The sequence below is a fragment of the Hyperolius riggenbachi genome, chromosome 4 (assembly GCF_040937935.1).
Source record: "Hyperolius riggenbachi isolate aHypRig1 chromosome 4, aHypRig1.pri, whole genome shotgun sequence".
In the NCBI taxonomy this organism is placed as follows: Eukaryota; Metazoa; Chordata; class Amphibia; order Anura; family Hyperoliidae; genus Hyperolius; species Hyperolius riggenbachi.
Genome location: NC_090649.1, coordinates 8,738,284 through 8,745,783, shown reverse-complemented (window position 1 = coordinate 8,745,783; position 7,500 = coordinate 8,738,284). Strand labels below are relative to the sequence as shown.

Here is a 7,500-nt window from a genome sequence, read left to right as displayed (position 1 = left end):
CCTAACTGTTCAGAGATCTTGTCTTGGTCTTGTCTTCCATGGAATTGTAGGGTGCCAAAAGCAAGCTCACATGCGTTGCCCGGGAATCGAACCCGGGTCAACTGCTTGGAAGGCAGCTATGCTCACCACTATACCACCAACGCTACATGCTGAAACTCGCCTAGCATGTACCATTGCAATATACCCAAGAGAAAAATGAGCTTGCTTATTTGCCTACTTTGCTAGATGTAAGCAGTGGGACACATGGTGATACTGCTTACAGACTTCAATTCAAGACTTCAGAAAGATCATGTGCCCCCCTGGATGATGCTGGTGCAACACACACAGCAAAGGACAGCAATTTGAAGTCTGGAAGATTCCAGGGCAAGGGTGGGAAGGATGAAAAGCTAGGTGGCCATGCAACCATTCCTGCTAACCCAAAGCTTACTTGTGCCCTACAACACATTGGCTTAAGACTTGACCAAATCCAATGCTCCAATATGGGGAAGCTTCTCTGTTTGCTGGTTTTTTTTTTTTTGTTTTTTTTTTTTTAAGTGCGGTGTCACAGTTCACCCATCTCTTCAACTGCAAGAACGGCCCAGGAGTAGTCTTAGCTACCCTAATATGTACGTTACAGCAGGGCCCTTATTACACTTTCTCTTACAGGGCAATGGAAACCGTTTTGCCCATGCGATAAAGCAAGGTGCAAAAATGAATTCATGCCTAGCAGAGGATGGTTTCGATCCATCGACCTCTGGGTTATGGGCCCAGCACGCTTCCGCTGTGCCACTCTGCTTCTGTTTGTATTCAACCTTCAAGTTTAAGAAGGGTACATTAGTTGAAATAGTTACACTACTATCTATGTTACAGCAAGGCCCTATTGACACTTTCTCTTAAGGGGCTATGGCCGACAATTGGCCCATATGGTAAGCAAGGTATAAAAACCAACGTACACCTAGCAGAGGATGGTTTCGATCCATCGACCTCTGGGTTATGGGCCCAGCACGCTTCCGCTGCACCACTCTGCTGCCATACAGTGAATGCTTCATTGTGGGAAAAAGTGGCGTTAAACTTCTTGGAGCAGACTTACTTCCTCACTCCACAAGACACACATACATCCCCATAAAATCATTTAGCAACAACTGCAGGCACAGTCTCTGTGGCGCAATCGGTTAGCGCGTTCGGCTGTTAACCGAAAGGTTGGTGGTTCAAGCCCACCCAGGGACGGCCTTTCCTTTTGTGTTCAACAGTTGTCCGAAGAGAACTCCAGATAGCCATGTAGATTCATTTGAGACACGTTGGAATCTCATTCACGTTCATGAAAAGGGTGAGCAGCATCAAGTTCATGTCTTAGTGATACAACAGACATCCCTGGCAGTGTCTGTGACCAAATGAAGTTTTCTGTACCCCAGAAGCAGCAGTAAAGTATTAGCCGGGGATCGAACCCAAAGCCTGGCGACGGCTGTCAAGCCAAAGAAAGGCAGTTCAAGCCCACCCAAGGACAGGCTCGCTTTAGTGCCTTGCTAGCTATTTGTTTAGAACATTATAGAGTGTCTGCATTAAGTGTTGACCATTTAGAAAGAACTTTAAGCTGGCGTAGAGTCTGCTGCACCGGAATGGAACCTCTCCAGAGACTGAGCAGGTGCAGGATGTCCTAACTGTTCAGAGATCTTGTCTTGGTCTTGTCTTCCATGGAATTGTAGGGTGCCAAAAGCAAGCTCACATGCGTTGCCCGGGAATCGAACCCGGGTCAACTGCTTGGAAGGCAGCTATGCTCACCACTATACCACCAACGCTACATGCTGAAACTCGCCTAGCATGTACCATTGCAATATACCCAAGAGAAAAATGAGCTTGCTTATTTGCCTACTTTGCTAGATGTAAGCAGTGGGACACATGGTGATACTGCTTACAGACTTCAATTCAAGACTTCAGAAAGATCATGTGCCCCCCTGGATGATGCTGGTGCAACACACACAGCAAAGGACAGCAATTTGAAGTCTGGAAGATTCCAGGGCAAGGGTGGGAAGGATGAAAAGCTAGGTGGCCATGGAACCATTCCTGCTAACCCAAAGCTTACTTGTGCCCTACAACACATTGGCTTAAGACTTGACCAAATCCAATGCTCCAATATGGGGAAGCTTCTCTGTTTGCTGTTTTTTTTTTTTTTTTTTTTTTTAAGTGCGGTGTCACAGTTCACCCATCTCTTCAACTACAAGAACGGCCCAGGAGTAGTCTTAGCTACCCTAATATGTACGTTACAGCAGGGCCCTTATTACACTTTCTCTTACAGGGCAATGGAAACCGTTTTGCCCATGCGATAAAGCAAGGTGCAAAAATGAATTCATGCCTAGCAGACGATGGTTTCGATCCATTGACCTCTGGGTTATGGGCCCAGCACGCTTCCGCTGCGCCACTCTGCTTCTGTTTGTATTCAACCTTCAAGTTTAAGAAGGGTACATTAGTTGAAATAGTTACACTACTATCTATGTTACAGCAAGGCCCTAATGACACTTTCTCTTAAGGGGCTATGGCCGACAATTGGCCCATATGGTAAGCAAGGTATAAAAACCAACGTACACCTAGCAGAGGATGGTTTCGATCCATCGACCTCTGGGTTATGGGCCCAGCACGCTTCCGCTGCGCCACTCTGCTGCCATACAGTGAATGCTTCATTGTGGGAAAAAGTGGCGTTAAACTTCTTGGAGCAGACTTACTTCCTCACTCCACAAGACACACATACATCCCCATAAAATCATTTAGCAACAACTGCAGGCACAGTCTCTGTGGCGCAATCGGTTAGCGCGTTCGGCTGTTAACCGAAAGGTTGGTGGTTCAAGCCCACCCAGGGACGGCCTTTCCTTTTGTGTTCAACAGTTGTCCGAAGAGAACCCCAGATAGCCATGTAGATTCATTTGAGACACGTTGGAATCTCATTCACGTTCATGAAAAGGGTGAGCAGCATCAAGTTCATGTCTTAGTGATACAACAGACATCCCTGGCAGTGTCTGTGACCAAATGAAGTTTTCTGTACCCCAGAAGCAGCAGTAAAGTATTAGCCGGGGATCGAACCCAAAGCCTGGCGACGGCTGTCAAGCCAAAGAAAGGCAGTTCAAGCCCACCCAAGGACAGACTCGCTTTAGTGCCTTGCTAGCTATTTGTTTAGAACATTATAGAGTGTCTGCATTAAGTGTTGACCATTTAGAAAGAACTTTAAGCTGGCGTAGAGTCTGCTGCACCGGAATGGAACCTCTCCAGAGACTGAGCAGGTGCAGGATGTCCTAACTGTTCAGAGATCTTGTCTTGGTCTTGTCTTCCATGGAATTGTAGGGTGCCAAAAGCAAGCTCACATGCGTTGGCCGGGAATCGAACCCGGGTCAACTGCTTGGAAGGCAGCTATGCTCACCACTATACCACCAACGCTACATGCTGAAACTCGCCTAGCATGTACCATTGCAATATACCCAAGAGAAAAATGAGCTTGCTTATTTGCCTACTTTGCTAGATGTAAGCAGTGGGACACATGGTGATACTGCTTACAGACTTCAATTCAAGACTTCAGAAAGATCATGTGCCCCCCTGGATGATGCTGGTGCAACACACACAGCAAAGGACAGCAATTTGAAGTCTGGAAGATTCCAGGGCAAGGGTGGGAAGGATGAAAAGCTAGGTGGCCATGCAACCATTCCTGCTAACCCAAAGCTTACTTGTGCCCTACAACACATTGGCTTAAGACTTGACCAAATCCAATGCTCCAATATGGGGAAGCTTCTCTGTTTGCTGGTTTTTTTTTTTTTTTTTTTTTTTTTTTAAGTGCGGTGTCACAGTTCACCCATCTCTTCAACTGCAAGAACGGCCCAGGAGTAGTCTTAGCTACCCTAATATGTACGTTACAGCAGGGCCCTTATTACACTTTCTCTTACAGGGCAATGGAAACCGTTTTGCCCATGCGATAAAGCAAGGTGCAAAAATGAATTCATGCCTAGCAGAGGATGGTTTCGATCCATCGACCTCTGGGTTATGGGCCCAGCACGCTTCCGCTGTGCCACTCTGCTTCTGTTTGTATTCAACCTTCAAGTTTAAGAAGGGTACATTAGTTGAAATAGTTACACTACTATCTATGATACAGCAAGGCCCTATTGACACTTTCTCTTAAGGGGCTATGGCCGACAATTGGCCCATATGGTAAGCAAGGTATAAAAACCAACGTACACCTAGCAGAGGATGGTTTCGATCCATCGACCTCTGGGTTATGGGCCCAGCACGCTTCCGCTGCACCACTCTGCTGCCATACAGTGAATGCTTCATTGTGGGAAAAAGTGGCGTTAAACTTCTTGGAGCAGACTTACTTCCTCACTCCACAAGACACACATACATCCCCATAAAATCATTTAGCAACAACTGCAGGCACAGTCTCTGTGGCGCAATCGGTTAGCGCGTTCGGCTGTTAACCGAAAGGTTGGTGGTTCAAGCCCACCCAGGGACGGCCTTTCCTTTTGTGTTCAACAGTTGTCCGAAGAGAACCCCAGATAGCCATGTAGATTCATTTGAGACACGTTGGAATCTCATTCACGTTCATGAAAAGGGTGAGCAGCATCAAGTTCATGTCTTAGTGATACAACAGACATCCCTGGCAGTGTCTGTGACCAAATGAAGTTTTCTGTACCCCAGAAGCAGCAGTAAAGTATTAGCCGGGGATCGAACCCAAAGCCTGGCGACGGCTGTCAAGCCAAAGAAAGGCAGTTCAAGCCCACCCAAGGACAGGCTCGCTTTAGTGCCTTGCTAGCTATTTGTTTAGAACATTATAGAGTGTCTGCATTAAGTGTTGACCATTTAGAAAGAACTTTAAGCTGGCGTAGAGTCTGCTGCACCGGAATGGAACCTCTCCAGAGACTGAGCAGGTGCAGGATGTCCTAACTGTTCAGAGATCTTGTCTTGGTCTTGTCTTCCATGGAATTGTAGGGTGCCAAAAGCAAGCTCACATGCGTTGCCCGGGAATCGAACCCGGGTCAACTGCTTGGAAGGCAGCTATGCTCACCACTATACCACCAACGCTACATGCTGAAACTCGCCTAGCATGTACCATTGCAATATACCCAAGAGAAAAATGAGCTTGCTTATTTGCCTACTTTGCTAGATGTAAGCAGTGGGACACATGGTGATACTGCTTACAGACTTCAATTCAAGACTTCAGAAAGATCATGTGCCCCCCTGGATGATGCTGGTGCAACACACACAGCAAAGGACAGCAATTTGAAGTCTGGAAGATTCCAGGGCAAGGGTGGGAAGGATGAAAAGCTAGGTGGCCATGCAACCATTCCTGCTAACCCAAAGCTTACTTGTGCCCTACAACACATTGGCTTAAGACTTGACCAAATCCAATGCTCCAATATGGGGAAGCTTCTCTGTTTGCTGTTTTTTTTTTTTTTTTTTTTTTTTTTTTTTTAAGTGCGGTGTCACAGTTCACCCATCTCTTCAACTGCAAGAACGGCCCAGGAGTAGTCTTAGCTACCCTAATATGTACGTTACAGCAGGGCCCTTATTACACTTTCTCTTACAAGGCAATGGAAACCGTTTTGCCCATGCGATAAAGCAAGGTGCAAAAATGAATTCATGCCTAGCAGAGGATGGTTTCGATCCATCGACCTCTGGGTTATGGGCCCAGCACGCTTCCGCTGTGCCACTCTGCTTCTGTTTGTATTCAACCTTCAAGTTTAAGAAGGGTACATTAGTTGAAATAGTTACACTACTATCTATGTTACAGCAAGGCCCTAATGACACTTTCTCTTAAGGGGCTATGGCCGACAATTGGCCCATATGGTAAGCAAGGTATAAAAACCAACGTACACCTAGCAGAGGATGGTTTCGATCCATCGACCTCTGGGTTATGGGCCCAGCACGCTTCCGCTGCGCCACTCTGCTGCCATAAAGTGAATGCTTCATTGTGGGAAAAAGTGGCGTTAAACTTCTTGGAGCAGACTTACTTCCTCACTCCACAAGACACACATACATCCCCATAAAATCATTTAGCAACAACGGCAGGCACAGTCTCTGTGGCGCAATCGGTTAGCGCGTTCGGCTGTTAACCGAAAGGTTGGTGGTTCAAGCCCACCCAGGGACGGCCTTTCCTTTTGTGTTCAACAGTTGTCCGAAGAGAACCCCAGATAGCCATGTAGATTCATTTGAGACACGTTGGAATCTCATTCACGTTCATGAAAAGGGTGAGCAGCATCAAGTTCATGTCTTAGTGATACAACAGACATCCCTGGCAGTGTCTGTGACCAAATGAAGTTTTCTGTACCCCAGAAGCAGCAGTAAAGTATTAGCCGGGGATCGAACCCAAAGCCTGGCGACGGCTGTCAAGCCAAAGAAAGGCAGTTCAAGCCCACCCAAGGACAGGCTCGCTTTAGTGCCTTGCTAGCTATTTGTTTAGAACATTATAGAGTGTCTGCATTAAGTGTTGACCATTTAGAAAGAACTTTAAGCTGGCGTAGAGTCTGCTGCACCGGAATGGAACCTCTCCAGAGACTGAGCAGGTGCAGGATGTCCTAACTGTTCAGAGATCTTGTCTTGGTCTTGTCTTCCATGGAATTGTAGGGTGCCAAAAGCAAGCTCACATGCGTTGGCCGGGAATCGAACCCGGGTCAACTGCTTGGAAGGCAGCTATGCTCACCACTATACCACCAACGCTACATGCTGAAACTCGCCTAGCATGTACCATTGCAATATACCCAAGAGAAAAATGAGCTTGCTTATTTGCCTACTTTGCTAGATGTAAGCAGTGGGACACATGGTGATACTGCTTACAGACTTCAATTCAAGACTTCAGAAAGATCATGTGCCCCCCTGGATGATGCTGGTGCAACACACATAGCAAAGGACAGCAATTTGAAGTCTGGAAGATTCCAGGGCAAGGGTGGGAAGGATGAAAAGCTAGGTGGCCATGCAACCATTCCTGCTAACCCAAAGCTTTCTTGTGCCCTACAACACATTGGCTTAAGACTTGACCAAATCCAATGCTCCAATATGGGGAAGCTTCTCTGTTTGCTGTTTTTTTTTTTTTTTTTTTTTTTTTTTTAAGTGCGGTGTCACAGTTCACCCATCTCTTCAACTACAAGAACGGCCCAGGAGTAGTCTTAGCTACCCTAATATGTACGTTACAGCAGGGCCCTTATTACACTTTCTCTTACAGGGCAATGGAAACCGTTTTGCCCATGCGATAAAGCAAGGTGCAAAAATGAATTCATGCCTAGCAGAGGATGGTTTCGATCCATCGACCTCTGGGTTATGGGCCCAGCACGCTTCCGCTGCGCCACTCTGCTTCTGTTTGTATTCAACCTTCAAGTTTAAGAAGGGTACATTAGTTGAAATAGTTACACTACTATCTATGTTACAGCAAGGCCCTAATGACACTTTCTCTTAAGGGGCTATGGCCGACAATTGGCCCATATGGTAAGCAAGGTATAAAAACCAACGTAAACCTAGCAGAGGATGGTTTCGATCCATCGACCTCTGGGTTAT

The 7,500-nt window shown here is 46.6% G+C and overlaps 9 non-coding genes across 9 annotated transcripts; 4 read left to right on the top strand and 5 right to left on the bottom strand.

Moving 5' to 3' along the window:
* Positions 1-71: 71 nt before the first annotated feature.
* Positions 72-143, bottom strand: TRNAG-UCC (transfer RNA glycine (anticodon UCC)). Its single transcript has one exon. It is a non-coding gene; the product is annotated as a tRNA-Gly (tRNA).
* A 989-nt stretch (positions 144-1,132) lies between these two features.
* Positions 1,133-1,206, top strand: TRNAN-GUU (transfer RNA asparagine (anticodon GUU)). The gene has a single exon. It is a non-coding gene; the product is annotated as a tRNA-Asn (tRNA).
* Positions 1,207-1,703: 497 nt separating this feature from the next.
* Positions 1,704-1,775, bottom strand: TRNAG-UCC (transfer RNA glycine (anticodon UCC)). Its single transcript has one exon. It is a non-coding gene; the product is annotated as a tRNA-Gly (tRNA).
* A 984-nt stretch (positions 1,776-2,759) lies between these two features.
* Positions 2,760-2,833, top strand: TRNAN-GUU (transfer RNA asparagine (anticodon GUU)). Its single transcript has one exon. It is a non-coding gene; the product is annotated as a tRNA-Asn (tRNA).
* Positions 2,834-3,330: 497 nt separating this feature from the next.
* TRNAG-UCC (transfer RNA glycine (anticodon UCC)) lies at positions 3,331-3,402 on the bottom strand. Its single transcript has one exon. It is a non-coding gene; the product is annotated as a tRNA-Gly (tRNA).
* Positions 3,403-4,391: 989 nt separating this feature from the next.
* On the top strand, positions 4,392-4,465 carry TRNAN-GUU (transfer RNA asparagine (anticodon GUU)). Its single transcript has one exon. It is a non-coding gene; the product is annotated as a tRNA-Asn (tRNA).
* Positions 4,466-4,962: 497 nt separating this feature from the next.
* TRNAG-UCC (transfer RNA glycine (anticodon UCC)) lies at positions 4,963-5,034 on the bottom strand. Its single transcript has one exon. It is a non-coding gene; the product is annotated as a tRNA-Gly (tRNA).
* Positions 5,035-6,026: 992 nt separating this feature from the next.
* Positions 6,027-6,100, top strand: TRNAN-GUU (transfer RNA asparagine (anticodon GUU)). Its single transcript has one exon. It is a non-coding gene; the product is annotated as a tRNA-Asn (tRNA).
* A 497-nt stretch (positions 6,101-6,597) lies between these two features.
* TRNAG-UCC (transfer RNA glycine (anticodon UCC)) lies at positions 6,598-6,669 on the bottom strand. Its single transcript has one exon. It is a non-coding gene; the product is annotated as a tRNA-Gly (tRNA).
* Positions 6,670-7,500: the final 831 nt, after the last annotated feature.